The following is a 16,272-nucleotide window of genomic DNA, read 5'->3' as shown; positions in this document are numbered from 1 at the left end:
TCAAGAGCCTTTCTTGAAAGGTCCTCCGTTTTGTTACATCTCAGGTGCATGATAAACAAGAAACGTTACCTTTAGCTGTATTGCCTTTCAAGGGCCGAATCGACAGATACTAACACAGAATCATGCATAGACTACTCAGGTTGAGAAGAAAGCAGAGAGCTCAGGGATTCTGCCTGAAGATTCCCTCCCTTTGGTACGTTCTTCCCTCACCATTACTCTCCTCTTGAATTGGTGAAACTTTAAGGCAGACGAGAGGGAATGAAAAAAATCAAAATACATTGGAAGAGCTATTGAACTAAAACATCTGACTGCCTTGTTCCATTTTTTTAGCTAGACTTCTACGTATTAGACCTCGTGGCGCAACGGTATCGCGTCTGACTCCAGATCAGAAGGTTACGTTTTCAAATCACGCCGGGGTCAAAAGCTTCTTTATAGCAACATGAAAATGGGGCCGCAGCTTCAGCATGCAGGTCTCTTTGGCCTCATTGTGATTTTGAGAAATAACAACGCTTTGTATCACTTCATTTAAAAACGATATAAGAGTCACGGTCATCTGTGCAGCTGTGAGTAAGGTGTCAATGTAACCAGAACATATTAAAGCACAGTGTTTTTGAAGGTGTTGACTCCTATATCGTTCTGTATTGCATGAGTTATCTCTGAAGGTAAAAAGCAGGAGCAATGTGTAAAACATGAGCTTTGGTTGCCATCAATAAACGTGAGTGGCAAAGTACCACGTTTTGTGAATAACATCAGGTATCCATGTATAATGAGATGCGTTGGCCAGGAATCCAACCCGGGTCAACTGCTTGGAAGGCAGCTATGCTCACCACTATACCACTAACGCCTACATATGTCTCTTTACCTTGCATCTTGGCCATTGCAGTCTCCCATAACTGGATCGCTTCTCACATGCATAAAAGCACTTATCAAGCCACTACAGCACCTGGCTGCCTTTAAGCCTCTATTATTGCTTTATTCGTGCCACCATCCCTTCAAGATGCCGACAAGACATGCAACAAGAATCTTCTCTGTCAGTCCACAAGGTGGTGGAATGGACTTCCGCTGACAGTCCGTAAGGTCCAATCAATGGTTGTCTTCAACGCAAACTGAAGAATCAAAACTTCATGTAGTCACTAAGACTTGAATACTCATGGAAAAATAAGAAACTAAACTAAAACACATTTACTTTCTTCTCATCTTCCTTCCAATCTTGCCAGGTCTTTAACTTGATGCTATTCTTCACACTCACCAATCTATTGTAACATGAGAATGTTTTTCTTTTCGTTACTTCACTTTCTGAAGTAACTCTGCTCAAGAGCCTTTCTTGAAAGGTCCTCCGTTTTGTTACATCTCAGGTGCATGATAAACAAGAAACGTTACCTTTAGCTGTATTGCCTTTCAAGGGCCGAATCGACAGATACTAACACAGAATCATGCATAGACTACTCAGGTTGAGAAGAAAGCAGAGAGCTCAGGGATTCTGCCTGAAGATTCCCTCCCTTTGGTACGTTCTTCCCTCACCATTACTCTCCTCTTGAATTGGTGAAACTTTAAGGCAGACAAGAGGGAATGAAAAAAATCAAAATACATTGGAAGAGCTATTGAACTAAAACATCTGACTGCCTTGTTCCATTTTTTTAGCTAGACTTCTACGTATTAGACCTCGTGGCGCAACGGTAGCGTGTCTGACTCCAGATCAGAAGGTTACGTGTTCAAATCACGTCGGGGTCAAAAGCTTCTTTATAGCAACATGAAAATGGGGCCGTAGCTTCAGCATGCAGGTCTCTTTGGCCTCATTCTGATTTTGAGAAATAACAACGCTTTGTATCACTTCATTTAAAAACGATGTAAGAGTCACGGTCATCTGTGCAGCTGTGAGTAAGGTGTCAATGTAACCAGAACATATTAAAGCACAGTGTTTTTGAAGGTGTTGACTCCTATATCGTTCTGTATTGCATGAGTTATCTCTGAAGGTAAAAAGCAGGAGCAATCTGTAAAACATGAGCTTTGGTTGCCATCAATAAACGTGAGTGGCAAAGTACCACGTTTTGTGAATAACATCAGGTATCCATGTATAATGAGATGCGTTGGCCGGGAATCGAACCCAGGTCAACTGCTTGGAAGGCAGCTATGCTCACCACTATACCACCAACGCCTACATATGTCTCCTTACCTTGCATCTTGGCCATTGCAGTCTCCCATAATTGGATCGCTTCTCACATGCATAAAAGCACTTATCAAGCCACTACAGCACCTGGCTGCCTTTAAGCCTCTATTATTGCTTTATTCGTGCCACCATCCCTTCAAGATGCCGACAAGACATGCAACAAGAATCTTCTCTGTCAGTCCACAAGGTGGTGGAATGGACTTCCGCTGACAGTCCGTAAGGTCCAATCAATGGTTGTCTTCAACGCAAACTGAAGAATCAAAACTTCATGTAGTCACTAAGACTTGAATACTCATGGAAAAATAAGAAACTAAACTAAAACACATTTACTTTCTTCTCATCTTCGTTCCAATCTTGCCAGGTCTTTAACTTGATGCTATTCTTCACACTCACCAATCTATTGTAACATGAGAATGTTTTTCTTTTCGTTACTTCACTTTCTGAAGTAACTCTGCTCAAGAGCCTTTCTTGAAAGGTCCTCCGTTTTGTTACATCTCAGGTGCATGATAAACAAGAAACGTTACCTTTAGCTGTATTGCCTTTCAAGGGCCGAATCGACAGATACTAACACAGAATCATGCATAGACTACTCAGGTTGAGAAGAAAGCAGAGAGCTCAGGGATTCTGCCTGAAGATTCCCTCCCTTTGGTACGTTCTTCCCTCACCATTACTCTCCTCTTGAATTGGTGAAACTTTAAGGCAGACGAGAGGGAATGAAAAAAATCAAAATACATTGGAAGAGCTATTGAACTAAAACATCTGACTGCCTTGTTCCATTTTTTTAGCTAGACTTCTACGTATTAGACCTCGTGGCGCAACGGTAGCGTGTCTGACTCCAGATCAGAAGGTTACGTTTTCAAATCACGCCGGGGTCAAAAGCTTCTTTATAGCAACATGAAAATGGGGCCGTAGCTTCAGCATGCAGGTCTCTTTGGCCTCATTGTGATTTTGAGAAATAACAACGCTTTGTATCACTTCATTTAAAAACGATATAAGAGTCACGGTCATCTGTGCAGCTGTGAGTAAGGTGTCAATGTAACCAGAACATATTAAAGCACAGTGTTTTTGAAGGTGTTGACTCCTATATTGTTCTGTATTGCATGAGTTATCTCTGAAGGTAAAAAGCAGGAGCAATCTGTAAAACATGAGCTTTGGTTGCCATCAATAAACGTGAGTGGCAAAGTACCACGTTTTGTGAATAACATCAGGTATCCATGTATAATGAGATGCGTTGGCCGGGAATCGAACCCAGGTCAACTGCTTGGAAGGCAGCTATGCTCACCACTATACCACCAACGCCTACATATGTCTCTTTACCTTGCATCTTGGCCATTGCAGTCTCCCATAACTGGATCGCTTCTCACATGCGTAAAAGCACTTATCAAGCCACTACAGCACCTGGCTGCCTTTAAGCCTCTATTATTGCTTTATTCGTGCCACCATCCCTTCAAGATGCCGACAAGACATGCAACAAGAATCTTCTCTGTCAGTCCACAAGGTGGTGGAATGGACTTCCGCTGACAGTCCGTAAGGTCCAATCAATGGTTGTCTTCAACGCAAACTGAAGAATCAAAACTTCATGTAGTCACTAAGACTTGAATACTCATGGAAAAATAAGAAACTAAACTAAAACACATTTACTTTCTTCTCATCTTCCTTCCAATCTTGCCAGGTCTTTAACTTGATGCTATTCTTCACACTCACCAATCTATTGTAACATGAGAATGTTTTTCTTTTCGTTACTTCACTTTCTGAAGTAACTCTGCTCAAGAGCCTTTCTTGAAAGGTCCTCCGTTTTGTTACATCTCAGGTGCATGATAAACAAGAAACGTTACCTTTAGCTGTATTGCCTTTCAAGGGCCGAATCGACAGATACTAACACAGAATCATGCATAGACTACTCAGGTTGAGAAGAAAGCAGAGAGCTCAGGGATTCTGCCTGAAGATTCCCTCCCTTTGGTACGTTCTTCCCTCACCATTACTCTCCTCTTGAATTGGTGAAACTTTAAGGCAGACGAGAGGGAATGAAAAAAATCAAAATACATTGGAAGAGCTATTGAACTAAAACATCTGACTGCCTTGTTCCATTTTTTTAGCTAGACTTCTACGTATTAGACCTCGTGGGGCAACGGTAGCGTGTCTGACTCCAGATCAGAAGGTTGCGTGTTCAAATCACGTCGGGGTCAAAAGCTTCTTTATAGCAACATGAAAATGGGGCCGCAGCTTCAGCATGCAGGTCTCTTTGGCCTCATTCTGATTTTGAGAAATAACAACGCTTTGTATCACTTCATTTAAAAACGATGTAAGAGTCACGGTCATCTGTGCAGCTGTGAGTAAGGTGTCAATGTAACCAGAACATATTAAAGCACAGTGTTTTTGAAGGTGTTGACTCCTATATCGTTCTGTATTGCATGAGTTATCTCTGAAGGTAAAAAGCAGGAGCAATCTGTAAAACATGAGCTTTGGTTGCCATCAATAAACGTGAGTGGCAAAGTACCACGTTTTGTGAATAACATCAGGTATCCATGTATAATGAGATGCATTGGCCGGGAATCGAACCCGGGTCAACTGCTTGGAAGGCAGCTATGCTCACCACTATACCACCAACACCTACATATGTCTCCTTACCTTGCATCTTGGCCATTGCAGTCTCCCATAACTGGATCGCTTCTCACATGCATAAAAGCACTTATCAAGCCACTACAGCACCTGGCTGCCTTTAAGCCTCTATTATTGCTTTATTCGTGCCACCATCCCTTCAAGATGCCGACAAGACATGCAACAAGAATCTTCTCTGTCAGTCCACAAGGTGGTGGAATGGACTTCCGCTGACAGTCCGTAAGGTCCAATCAATGGTTGTCTTCAACGCAAACTGAAGAATCAAAACTTCATGTAGTCACTAAGACTTGAATACTCATGGAAAAATAAGAAACTAAACTAAAACACATTTACTTTCTTCTCATCTTCGTTCCAATCTTGCCAGGTCTTTAACTTGATGCTATTCTTCACACTCACCAATCTATTGTAACATGAGAATGTTTTTCTTTTCGTTACTTCACTTTCTGAAGTAACTCTGCTCAAGAGCCTTTCTTGAAAGGTCCTCCGTTTTGTTACATCTCAGGTGCATGATAAACAAGAAACGTTACCTTTAGCTGTATTGCCTTTCAAGGGCCGAATCGACAGATACTAACACAGAATCATGCATAGACTACTCAGGTTGAGAAGAAAGCAGAGAGCTCAGGGATTCTGCCTGAAGATTCCCTCCCTTTGGTACGTTCTTCCCTCACCATTACTCTCCTCTTGAATTGGTGAAACTTTAAGGCAGACGAGAGGGAATGAAAAATATCAAAATACATTGGAAGAGCTATTGAACTAAAACATCTGACTGCCTTGTTCCATTTTTTTAGCTAGACTTCTACGTATTAGACCTCGTGGCGCAACGGTAGCGCGTCTGACTCCAGATCAGAAGGTTACGTTTTCAAATCACGCCGGGGTCAAAAGCTTCTTTATAGCAACATGAAAATGGGGCCGTAGCTTCAGCATGCAGGTCTCTTTGGCCTCATTGTGATTTTGAGAAATAACAACGCTTTGTATCACTTCATTTAAAAACGATATAAGAGTCACGGTCATCTGTGCAGCTGTGAGTAAGGTGTCAATGTAACCAGAACATATTAAAGCACAGTGTTTTTGAAGGTGTTGACTCCTATATCGTTCTGTATTGCATGAGTTATCTCTGAAGGTAAAAAGCAGGAGCAATCTGTAAAACATGAGCTTTGGTTGCCATCAATAAACGTGAGTGGCAAAGTACCACGTTTTGTGAATAACATCAGGTATCCATGTATAATGAGATGCGTTGGCCAGGAATCCAACCCGGGTCAACTGCTTGGAAGGCAGCTATACTCACCACTATACCACTAACGCCTACATATGTCTCTTTACCTTGCATCTTGGCCATTGCAGTCTCCCATAACTGGATCGCTTCTCACATGCATAAAAGCACTTATCAAGCCACTACAGCACCTGGCTGCCTTTAAGCCTCTATTATTGCTTTATTCGTGCCACCATCCCTTCAAGATGCCGACAAGACATGCAACAAGAATCTTCTCTGTCAGTCCACAAGGTGGTGGAATGGACTTCCGCTGACAGTCCGTAAGGTCCAATCAATGGTTGTCTTCAACGCAAACTGAAGAATCAAAACTTCATGTAGTCACTAAGACTTGAATACTCATGGAAAAATAAGAAACTAAACTAAAACACATTTACTTTCTTCTCATCTTCGTTCCAATCTTGCCAGGTCTTTAACTTGATGCTATTCTTCACACTCACCAATCTATTGTAACATGAGAATGTTTTTCTTTTCGTTACTTCACTTTCTGAAGTAACTCTGCTCAAGAGCCTTTCTTGAAAGGTCCTCCGTTTTGTTACATCTCAGGTGCATGATAAACAAGAAACGTTACCTTTAGCTGTATTGCCTTTCAAGGGCCGAATCGACAGATACTAACACAGAATCATGCATAGACTACTCAGGTTGAGAAGAAAGCAGAGAGCTCAGGGATTCTGCCTGAAGATTCCCTCCCTTTGGTACGTTCTTCCCTCACCATTACTCTCCTCTTGAATTGGTGAAACTTTAAGGCAGACGAGAGGGAATGAAAAAAATCAAAATACATTGGAAGAGCTATTGAACTAAAACATCTGACTGCCTTGTTCCATTTTTTTTAGCTAGACTTCTACGTATTAGACCTCGTGGCGCAACGGTAGCGTGTCTGACTCCAGATCAGAAGGTTACGTGTTCAAATCACGTCGGGGTCAAAAGCTTCTTTATAGCAACATGAAAATGGGCCCGCAGCTTCAGCGTGCAGGTCTCTTTGGCCTCATTCTGATTTTGAGAAATAACAACGCTTTGTATCACTTCATTTAAAAACGATGTAAGAGTCACGGTCATCTGTGCAGCTGTGAGTAAGGTGTCAATGTAACCAGAACATATTAAAGCACAGTGTTTTTGAAGGTGTTGACTCCTATATTGTTCTGTATTGCATGAGTTATCTCTGAAGGTAAAAAGCAGGAGCAATCTGTAAAACATGAGCTTTGGTTGCCATCAATAAACGTGAGTGGCAAAGTACCACGTTTTGTGAATAACATCAGGTATCCATGTATAATGAGATGCGTTGGCCGGGAATCGAACCCAGGTCAACTGCTTGGAAGGCAGCTATGCTCACCACTATACCACCAACGCCTACATATGTCTCCTTACCTTGCATCTTGGCCATTGCAGTCTCCCATAATTGGATCGCTTCTCACATGCATAAAAGCACTTATCAAGCCACTACAGCACCTGGCTGCCTTTAAGCCTCTATTATTGCTTTATTCGTGCCACCATCCCTTCAAGATGCCGACAAGACATGCAACAAGAATCTTCTCTGTCAGTCCACAAGGTGGTGGAATGGACTTCCGCTGACAGTCCGTAAGGTCCAATCAATGGTTGTCTTCAACGCAAACTGAAGAATCAAAACTTCATGTAGTCACTAAGACTTGAATACTCATGGAAAAATAAGAAACTAAACTAAAACACATTTACTTTCTTCTCATCTTCGTTCCAATCTTGCCAGGTCTTTAACTTGATGCTATTCTTCACACTCACCAATCTATTGTAACATGAGAATGTTTTTCTTTTCGTTACTTCACTTTCTGAAGTAACTCTGCTCAAGAGCCTTTCTTGAAAGGTCCTCCGTTTTGTTACATCTCAGGTGCATGATAAACAAGAAACGTTACCTTTAGCTGTATTGCCTTTCAAGGGCCGAATCGACAGATACTAACACAGAATCATGCATAGACTACTCAGGTTGAGAAGAAAGCAGAGAGCTCAGGGATTCTGCCTGAAGATTCCCTCCCTTTGGTACGTTCTTCCCTCACCATTACTCTCCTCTTGAATTGGTGAAACTTTAAGGCAGACGAGAGGGAATGAAAAAAATCAAAATACATTGGAAGAGCTATTGAACTAAAACATCTGACTGCCTTGTTCCATTTTTTTAGCTAGACTTCTACGTATTAGACCTCGTGGCGCAACGGTAGCGTGTCTGACTCCAGATCAGAAGGTTACGTGTTCAAATCACGTCGGGGTCAAAAGCTTCTTTATAGCAACATGAAAATGGGGCCGCAGCTTCAGCATGCAGGTCTCTTTGGCCTCATTCTGATTTTGAGAAATAACAACGCTTTGTATCACTTCATTTAAAAACGATGTAAGAGTCACGGTCATCTGTGCAGCTGTGAGTAAGGTGTCAATGTAAGCAGAACATATTAAAGCACAGTGTTTTTGAAGGTGTTGACTCCTATATCGTTCTGTATTGCATGAGTTATCTCTGAAGGTAAAAAGCAGGAGCAATCTGTAAAACATGAGCTTTGGTTGCCATCAATAAACGTGAGTGGCAAAGTACCACGTTTTGTGAATAACATCCGGTATCCATGTATAATGAGATGCATCGGCCGGGAATCGAACCCGGGTCAACTGCTTGGAAGGCAGCTATGCTCACCACTATACCACCAACGCCTACATATGTCTCCTTACCTTGCATCTTGGCCATTGCAGTCTCCCATAACTGGATCGCTTCTCACATGCATAAAAGCACTTATCAAGCCACTACAGCACCTGGCTGCCTTTAAGCCTCTATTATTGCTTTATTCGTGCCACCATCCCTTCAAGATGCCGACAAGACATGCAACAAGAATCTTCTCTGTCAGTCCACAAGGTGGTGGAATGGACTTCCGCTGACAGTCCGTAAGGTCCAATCAATGGTTGTCTTCAACGCAAACTGAAGAATCAAAACTTCATGTAGTCACTAAGACTTGAATACTCATGGAAAAATAAGAAACTAAACTAAAACACATTTACTTTCTTCTCATCTTCGTTCCAATCTTGCCAGGTCTTTAACTTGATGCTATTCTTCACACTCACCAATCTATTGTAACATGAGAATGTTTTTCTTTTCGTTACTTCACTTTCTGAAGTAACTCTGCTCAAGAGCCTTTCTTGAAAGGTCCTCCGTTTTGTTACATCTCAGGTGCATGATAAACAAGAAACGTTACCTTTAGCTGTATTGCCTTTCAAGGGCCGAATCGACAGATACTAACACAGAATCATGCATAGACTACTCAGGTTGAGAAGAAAGCAGAGAGCTCAGGGATTCTGCCTGAAGATTCCCTCCCTTTGGTACGTTCTTCCCTCACCATTACTCTCCTCTTGAATTGGTGAAACTTTAAGGCAGACGAGAGGGAATGAAAAAAATCAAAATACATTGGAAGAGCTATTGAACTAAAACATCTGACTGCCTTGTTCCATTTTTTTAGCTAGACTTCTACGTATTAGACCTCGTGGCGCAACGGTAGCGTGTCTGACTCCAGATCAGAAGGTTACGTGTTCAAATCACGTCGGGGACAAAAGCTTCTTTATAGCAACATGAAAATGGGGCCGCAGCTTCAGCGTGCAGGTCTCTTTGGCCTCATTCTGATTTTGAGAAATAACAACGCTTTGTATCACTTCATTTAAAAACGATGTAAGAGTCACGGTCATCTGTGCAGCTGTGAGTAAGGTGTCAATGTAACCAGAACATATTAAAGCACAGTGTTTTTGAAGGTGTTGACTCCTATATCGTTCTGTATTGCATGAGTTATCTCTGAAGGTAAAAAGCAGCAGGAGCAATCTGTAAAACATGAGCTTTGGTTGCCATCAATAAACGTGAGTGGCAAAGTACCACGTTTTGTGAATAACATCAGGTATCCATGTATAATGAGATGCGTTGGCCGGGAATCGAACCCTGGTCAACTGCTTGGAAGGCAGATATGCTCACCACTATACCACCAACGCCTACATATGTCTCTTTACCTTGCATCTTGGCCATTGCAGTCTCCCATAACTGGATCGCTTCTCACATGCATAAACGCACTTATCAAGCCACTACAGCACCTGGCTGCCTTTAAGCCTCTATTATTGCTTTATTCATGCCACCATCCCTTCAAGATGCCGACAAGACATGCAACAAGAATCTTCTCTGTCAGTCCACAAGGTGGTGGAATGGACTTCCGCTGACAGTCCGTAAGGTCCAATCAATGGTTGTCTTCAACGCAAACTGAAGAATCAAAACTTCATGTAGTCACTAAGACTTGAATACTCATGGAAAAATAAGAAACTAAACTAAAACACATTTACTTTCTTCTCATCTTCGTTCCAATCTTGCCAGGTCTTTAACTTGATGCTATTCTTCACACTCACCAATCTATTGTAACATGAGAATGTTTTTCTTTTCGTTACTTCACTTTCTGAAGTAACTCTGCTCAAGAGCCTTTCTTGAAAGGTCCTCCGTTTTGTTACATCTCAGGTGCATGATAAACAAGAAACGTTACCTTTAGCTGTATTGCCTTTCAAGGGCCGAATCGACAGATACTAACACAGAGTCATGCATAGACTACTCAGGTTGAGAAGAAAGCAGAGAGCTCAGGGATTCTGCCTGAAGATTCCCTCCCTTTGGTACGTTCTTCCCTCACCATTACTCTCCTCTTGAATTGGTGAAACTTTAAGGCAGACGAGAGGGAATGAAAAAAATCAAAATACATTGGAAGAGCTATTGAACTAAAACATCTGACTGCCTTGTTCCATTTTTTTAGCTAGACTTCTACGTATTAGACCTCGTGGCGCAACGGTAGCGCGTCTGACTCCAGTTCAGAAGGTTACGTGTTCAAATCACGTCGGGGTCAAAAGCTTCTTTATAGCAACATGAAAATGGGGCCGCAGCTTCAGCATGCAGGTCTCTTTGGCCTCATTCTGATTTTGAGAAATAACAACGCTTTGTATCACTTCATTTAAAAACGATGTAAGAGTCACGGTCATCTGTGCAGCTGTGAGTAAGGTGTCAATGTAACCAGAACATATTAAAGCACAGTGTTTTTGAAGGTGTTGACTCCTATATCGTTCTGTATTGCATGAGTTATCTCTGAAGGTAAAAAGCAGGAGCAATCTGTAAAAATGAGCTTTGGTTGCCATCAATAAACGTGAGTGGCAAAGTACCACGTTTTGTGAATAACATCAGGTATCCATGTATAATGAGATGCGTTGGCCGGGAATCGAACCCGGGTCAACTGCTTGGAAGGCAGCTATGCTCACCACTATACCACCAACGCCTACATATGTCTCTTTACCTTGCATCTTGGCCATTGCAGTCTCCCATAACTGGATCGCTTCTCACATGCATAAAAGCACTTATCAAGCCACTACAGCACCTGGCTGCCTTTAAGCCTCTATTATTGCTTTATTCGTGCCACCATCCCTTCAAGATGCCGACAAGACATGCAACAAGAATCTTCTCTGTCAGTCCACAAGGTGGTGGAATGGACTTCCGCTGACAGTCCGTAAGGTCCAATCAATGGTTGTCTTCAACGCAAACTGAAGAATCAAAACTTCATGTAGTCACTAAGACTTGAATACTCATGGAAAAATAAGAAACTAAACTAAAACACAATTACTTTCTTCTCATCTTCGTTCCAATCTTGCCAGGTCTTTAACTTGATGCTATTCTTCACACTCACCAATCTATTGTAACATGAGAATGTTTTTCTTTTCGTTACTTCACTTTCTGAAGTAACTCTGCTCAAGAGCCTTTCTTGAAAGGTCCTCCGTTTTGTTACATCTCAGGTGCATGATAAACAAGAAACGTTACCTTTAGCTGTATTGCCTTTCAAGGGCCGAATCGACAGATACTAACACAGAGTCATGCATAGACTACTCAGGTTGAGAAGAAAGCAGAGAGCTCAGGGATTCTGCCTGAAGATTCCCTCCCTTTGGTACGTTCTTCCCTCACCATTACTCTCCTCTTGAATTGGTGAAACTTTAAGGCAGACGAGAGGGAATGAAAAAAATCAAAATACATTGGAAGAGCTATTGAACTAAAACATCTGACTGCCTTGTTCCATTTTTTTAGCTAGACTTCTACGTATTAGACCTCGTGGCGCAACGGTAGCGCGTCTGACTCCAGATCAGAAGGTTACGTGTTCAAATCACGTCGGGGTCAAAAGCTTCTTTATAGCAACATGAAAATGGGGCCGCAGCTTCAGCATGCAGGTCTCTTTGGCCTCATTCTGACTTTGAGAAATAACAACGCTTTGTATCACTTCATTTAAAAATGATGTAAGAGTCACGGTCATCTGTGCAGCTGTGAGTAAGGTGTCAATGTAACCAGAACATATTAAAGCACAGTGTTTTTGAAGGTGTTGACTCCTATATCGTTCTGTATTGCATGAGTTATCTCTGAAGGTAAAAAGCAGGAGCAATCTGTAAAAATGAGCTTTGGTTGCCATCAATAAACGTGAGTGGCAAAGTACCACGTTTTGTGAATAACATCAGGTATCCATGTATAATGAGATGCGTTGGCCGGGAATCGAACCCGGGTCAACTGCTTGGAAGGCAGCTATGCTCACCACTATACCACCAACGCCTACATATGTCTCTTTACCTTGCATCTTGGCCATTGCAGTCTCCCATAACTGGATCGCTTCTCACATGCATAAAAGCACTTATCAAGCCACTACAGCACCTGGCTGCCTTTAAGCCTCTATTATTGCTTTATTCGTGCCACCATCCCTTCAAGATGCCGACAAGACATGCAACAAGAATCTTCTCTGTCAGTCCACAAGGTGGTGGAATGGACTTCCGCTGACAGTCCGTAAGGTCCAATCAATGGTTGTCTTCAACGCAAACTGAAGAATCAAAACTTCATGTAGTCACTAAGACTTGAATACTCATGGAAAAATAAGAAACTAAACTAAAGCACATTTACTTTCTTCTCATCTTCGTTCCAATCTTGCCAGGTCTTTAACTTGATGCTATTCTTCACACTCACCAATCTATTGTAACATGAGAATGTTTTTCTTTTCGTTACTTCACTTTCTGAAGTAACTCTGCTCAAGAGCCTTTCTTGAAAGGTCCTCCGTTTTGTTACATCTCAGGTGCATGATAAACAAGAAACGTTACCTTTAGCTGTATTGCCTTTCAAGGGCCGAATCGACAGATACTAACACAGAATCATGCATAGACTACTCAGGTTGAGAAGAAAGCAGAGAGCTCAGGGATTCTGCCTGAAGATTCCTTCCCTTTGGTACGTTCTTCCCTCACCATTACTCTCCTCTTGAATTGGTGAAACTTTAAGGCAGACGAGAGGGAATGAAAAAAATCAAAATACATTGGAAGAGCTATTGAACTAAAACATCTGACTGCCTTGTTCCATTTTTTTAGCTAGACTTCTACGTATTAGACCTCGTGGCGCAACGGTAGCGCGTCTGACTCCACATCAGAAGGTTACGTGTTCAAATCACGTCGGGGTCAAAAGCTTCTTTATAGCAACATGAAAATGGGGCCGCAGCTTCAGCATGCAGGTCTCTTTGGCCTCATTCTGATTTTGAGAAATAACAACGCTTTGTATCACTTCATTTAAAAACGATGTAAGAGTCACGGTCATCTGTGCAGCTGTGAGTAAGGTGTCAATGTAACCAGAACATATTAAAGCACAGTGTTTTTGAAGGTGTTGACTCCTATATCGTTCTGTATTGCATGAGTTATCTCTGAAGGTAAAAAGCAGGAGCAATCTGTAAAACATGAGCTTTGGTTGCCATCAATAAACGTGAGTGGCAAAGTACCACGTTTTGTGAATAACATCAGGTATCCATGTATAATGAGATGCGTTGGCCGGGAATCGAACCCGGGTCAACTGCTTGGAAGGCAGCTATGCTCACCACTATACCACCAACGCCTACATATGTCTCTTTACCTTGCATCTTGGCCATTGCAGTCTCCCATAACTGGATCGCTTCTCACATGCATAAAAGCACTTATCAAGCCACTACAGCACCTGGCTGCCTTTAAGCCTCTATTATTGCTTTATTCGTGCCACCATCCCTTCAAGATGCCGACAAGACATGCAACAAGAATCTTCTCTGTCAGTCCACAAGGTGGTGGAATGGACTTCCGCTGACAGTCCGTAAGGTCCAATCAATGGTTGTCTTCAATGCAAACTGAAGAATCAAAACTTCATGTAGTCACTAAGACTTGAATAGTCATGGAAAAATAAGAAACTAAACTAAAACACATTTACTTTCTTCTCATCTTCGTTCCAATCTTGCCAGGTCTTTAACTTGATGCTATTCTTCACACTCACCAATCTATTGTAACATGAGAATGTTTTTCTTTTCGTTACTTCACTTTCTGAAGTAACTCTGCTCAAGAGCCTTTCTTGAAAGGTCCTCCGTTTTGTTACATCTCAGGTGCATGATAAACAAGAAACGTTACCTTTAGCTGTATTGCCTTTCAAGGGCCGAATCGACAGATACTAACACAGAATCATGCATAGACTACTCAGGTTGAGAAGAAAGCAGAGAGCTCAGGGATTCTGCCTGAAGATTCCTTCCCTTTGGTACGTTCTTCCCTCACCATTACTCTCCTCTTGAATTGGTGAAACTTTAAGGCAGACGAGAGGGAATGAAAAAAATCAAAATACATTGGAAGAGCTATTGAACTAAAACATCTGACTGCCTTGTTCCATTTTTTTAGCTAGACTTCTACGTATTAGACCTCGTGGCGCAACGGTAGTGCGTCTGACTCCACATCAGAAGGTTACGTGTTCAAATCATGTCGTGGTCAAAAGCTTCTTTATAGCAACATGAAAATGGGGCCGCAGCTTCAGCATGCAGGTCTCTTTGGCCTCATTCTGATTTTGAGAAATAACAACGCTTTGTATCACTTCATTTAAAAACGATGTAAGAGTCACGGTCATCTGTGCAGCTGTGAGTAAGGTGTCAATGTAACCAGAACATATTAAAGCACAGTGTTTTTGAAGGTGTTGACTCCTATATCGTTCTGTATTGCATGAGTTATCTCTGAAGGTAAAAAGCAGGAGCAATCTGTAAAACATGAGCTTTGGTTGCCATCAATAAACGTGAGTGGCAAAGTACCACGTTTTGTGAATAACATCAGGTATCCATGTATAATGAGATGCGTTGGCCGGGAATCGAACCCGGGTCAACTGCTTGGAAGGCAGCTATGCTCACCACTATACCACCAACGCCTACATATGTCTCTTTACCTTGCATCTTGGCCATTGCAGTCTCCCATAACTGGATCGCTTCTCACATGCATAAAAGCACTTATCAAGCCACTACAGCACCTGGCTGCCTTTAAGCCTCTATTATTGCTTTATTCGTGCCACCATCCCTTCAAGATGCCGACAAGACATGCAACAAGAATCTTCTCTGTCAGTCCACAAGGTGGTGGAATGGACTTCCGCTGACAGTCCGTAAGGTCCAATCAATGGTTGTCTTCAATGCAAACTGAAGAATCAAAACTTCATGTAGTCACTAAGACTTGAATAGTCATGGAAAAATAAGAAACTAAACTAAAACACATTTACTTTCTTCTCATCTTCGTTCCAATCTTGCCAGGTCTTTAACTTGATGCTATTCTTCACACTCACCAATCTATTGTAACATGAGAATGTTTTTCTTTTCGTTACTTCACTTTCTGAAGTAACTCTGCTCAAGAGCCTTTCTTGAAAGGTCCTCCGTTTTGTTACATCTCAGGTGCATGATAAACAAGAAACGTTACCTTTAGCTGTATTGCCTTTCAAGGGCCGAATCGACAGATACTAACACAGAATCATGCATAGACTACTCAGGTTGAGAAGAAAGCAGAGAGCTCAGGGATTCTGCCTGAAGATTCCTTCCCTTTGGTACGTTCTTCCCTCACCATTACTCTCCTCTTGAATTGGTGAAACTTTAAGGCAGACGAGAGGGAATGAAAAAAATCAAAATACATTGGAAGAGCTATTGAACTAAAACATCTGACTGCCTTGTTCCATTTTTTTAGCTAGACTTCTACGTATTAGACCTCGTGGCGCAACGGTAGTGCGTCTGACTCCACATCAGAAGGTTACGTGTTCAAATCATGTCGGGGTCAAAAGCTTCTTTATAGCAACATGAAAATGGGGCCGCAGCTTCAGCATGCAGGTCTCTTTGGCCTCATTCTGATTTTGAGAAATAACAACGCTTTGTATCACTTCATTTAAAAACGATGT

The 16,272-nt window shown here is 41.9% G+C and overlaps 22 non-coding genes across 22 annotated transcripts; 12 read left to right on the top strand and 10 right to left on the bottom strand.

Annotated features, from left to right (window-relative positions):
• The first annotated feature begins 1,659 nt into the window (after nucleotides 1-1,659).
• trnaw-cca (transfer RNA tryptophan (anticodon CCA)) lies at nucleotides 1,660-1,731 on the top strand. Its single transcript has one exon. It is a non-coding gene; the product is annotated as a tRNA-Trp (tRNA).
• A 352-nt stretch (nucleotides 1,732-2,083) lies between these two features.
• On the bottom strand, nucleotides 2,084-2,155 carry trnag-ucc (transfer RNA glycine (anticodon UCC)). Its single transcript has one exon. It is a non-coding gene; the product is annotated as a tRNA-Gly (tRNA).
• An 815-nt stretch (nucleotides 2,156-2,970) lies between these two features.
• trnaw-cca (transfer RNA tryptophan (anticodon CCA)) lies at nucleotides 2,971-3,042 on the top strand. Its single transcript has one exon. It is a non-coding gene; the product is annotated as a tRNA-Trp (tRNA).
• A 352-nt stretch (nucleotides 3,043-3,394) lies between these two features.
• trnag-ucc (transfer RNA glycine (anticodon UCC)) lies at nucleotides 3,395-3,466 on the bottom strand. Its single transcript has one exon. It is a non-coding gene; the product is annotated as a tRNA-Gly (tRNA).
• Nucleotides 3,467-4,281: 815 nt separating this feature from the next.
• On the top strand, nucleotides 4,282-4,353 carry trnaw-cca (transfer RNA tryptophan (anticodon CCA)). The gene has a single exon. It is a non-coding gene; the product is annotated as a tRNA-Trp (tRNA).
• A 352-nt stretch (nucleotides 4,354-4,705) lies between these two features.
• On the bottom strand, nucleotides 4,706-4,777 carry trnag-ucc (transfer RNA glycine (anticodon UCC)). Its single transcript has one exon. It is a non-coding gene; the product is annotated as a tRNA-Gly (tRNA).
• Nucleotides 4,778-5,592: 815 nt separating this feature from the next.
• On the top strand, nucleotides 5,593-5,664 carry trnaw-cca (transfer RNA tryptophan (anticodon CCA)). The gene has a single exon. It is a non-coding gene; the product is annotated as a tRNA-Trp (tRNA).
• Nucleotides 5,665-6,904: 1,240 nt separating this feature from the next.
• On the top strand, nucleotides 6,905-6,976 carry trnaw-cca (transfer RNA tryptophan (anticodon CCA)). Its single transcript has one exon. It is a non-coding gene; the product is annotated as a tRNA-Trp (tRNA).
• Nucleotides 6,977-7,328: 352 nt separating this feature from the next.
• trnag-ucc (transfer RNA glycine (anticodon UCC)) lies at nucleotides 7,329-7,400 on the bottom strand. Its single transcript has one exon. It is a non-coding gene; the product is annotated as a tRNA-Gly (tRNA).
• An 815-nt stretch (nucleotides 7,401-8,215) lies between these two features.
• trnaw-cca (transfer RNA tryptophan (anticodon CCA)) lies at nucleotides 8,216-8,287 on the top strand. The gene has a single exon. It is a non-coding gene; the product is annotated as a tRNA-Trp (tRNA).
• Nucleotides 8,288-8,639: 352 nt separating this feature from the next.
• Nucleotides 8,640-8,711, bottom strand: trnag-ucc (transfer RNA glycine (anticodon UCC)). The gene has a single exon. It is a non-coding gene; the product is annotated as a tRNA-Gly (tRNA).
• Nucleotides 8,712-9,526: 815 nt separating this feature from the next.
• trnaw-cca (transfer RNA tryptophan (anticodon CCA)) lies at nucleotides 9,527-9,598 on the top strand. Its single transcript has one exon. It is a non-coding gene; the product is annotated as a tRNA-Trp (tRNA).
• A 355-nt stretch (nucleotides 9,599-9,953) lies between these two features.
• trnag-ucc (transfer RNA glycine (anticodon UCC)) lies at nucleotides 9,954-10,025 on the bottom strand. Its single transcript has one exon. It is a non-coding gene; the product is annotated as a tRNA-Gly (tRNA).
• An 815-nt stretch (nucleotides 10,026-10,840) lies between these two features.
• trnaw-cca (transfer RNA tryptophan (anticodon CCA)) lies at nucleotides 10,841-10,912 on the top strand. Its single transcript has one exon. It is a non-coding gene; the product is annotated as a tRNA-Trp (tRNA).
• A 351-nt stretch (nucleotides 10,913-11,263) lies between these two features.
• On the bottom strand, nucleotides 11,264-11,335 carry trnag-ucc (transfer RNA glycine (anticodon UCC)). Its single transcript has one exon. It is a non-coding gene; the product is annotated as a tRNA-Gly (tRNA).
• An 815-nt stretch (nucleotides 11,336-12,150) lies between these two features.
• On the top strand, nucleotides 12,151-12,222 carry trnaw-cca (transfer RNA tryptophan (anticodon CCA)). Its single transcript has one exon. It is a non-coding gene; the product is annotated as a tRNA-Trp (tRNA).
• Nucleotides 12,223-12,573: 351 nt separating this feature from the next.
• On the bottom strand, nucleotides 12,574-12,645 carry trnag-ucc (transfer RNA glycine (anticodon UCC)). The gene has a single exon. It is a non-coding gene; the product is annotated as a tRNA-Gly (tRNA).
• An 815-nt stretch (nucleotides 12,646-13,460) lies between these two features.
• trnaw-cca (transfer RNA tryptophan (anticodon CCA)) lies at nucleotides 13,461-13,532 on the top strand. The gene has a single exon. It is a non-coding gene; the product is annotated as a tRNA-Trp (tRNA).
• A 352-nt stretch (nucleotides 13,533-13,884) lies between these two features.
• trnag-ucc (transfer RNA glycine (anticodon UCC)) lies at nucleotides 13,885-13,956 on the bottom strand. Its single transcript has one exon. It is a non-coding gene; the product is annotated as a tRNA-Gly (tRNA).
• Nucleotides 13,957-14,771: 815 nt separating this feature from the next.
• Nucleotides 14,772-14,843, top strand: trnaw-cca (transfer RNA tryptophan (anticodon CCA)). The gene has a single exon. It is a non-coding gene; the product is annotated as a tRNA-Trp (tRNA).
• Nucleotides 14,844-15,195: 352 nt separating this feature from the next.
• trnag-ucc (transfer RNA glycine (anticodon UCC)) lies at nucleotides 15,196-15,267 on the bottom strand. Its single transcript has one exon. It is a non-coding gene; the product is annotated as a tRNA-Gly (tRNA).
• Nucleotides 15,268-16,082: 815 nt separating this feature from the next.
• Nucleotides 16,083-16,154, top strand: trnaw-cca (transfer RNA tryptophan (anticodon CCA)). Its single transcript has one exon. It is a non-coding gene; the product is annotated as a tRNA-Trp (tRNA).
• Nucleotides 16,155-16,272: the final 118 nt, after the last annotated feature.

Source organism: Brachyhypopomus gauderio, unplaced genomic scaffold (genome assembly GCF_052324685.1).
Source record: "Brachyhypopomus gauderio isolate BG-103 unplaced genomic scaffold, BGAUD_0.2 sc92, whole genome shotgun sequence".
Classification (NCBI taxonomy): Eukaryota; Metazoa; Chordata; class Actinopteri; order Gymnotiformes; family Hypopomidae; genus Brachyhypopomus; species Brachyhypopomus gauderio.
This window is presented reverse-complemented; position numbering and strand designations above follow the sequence as displayed.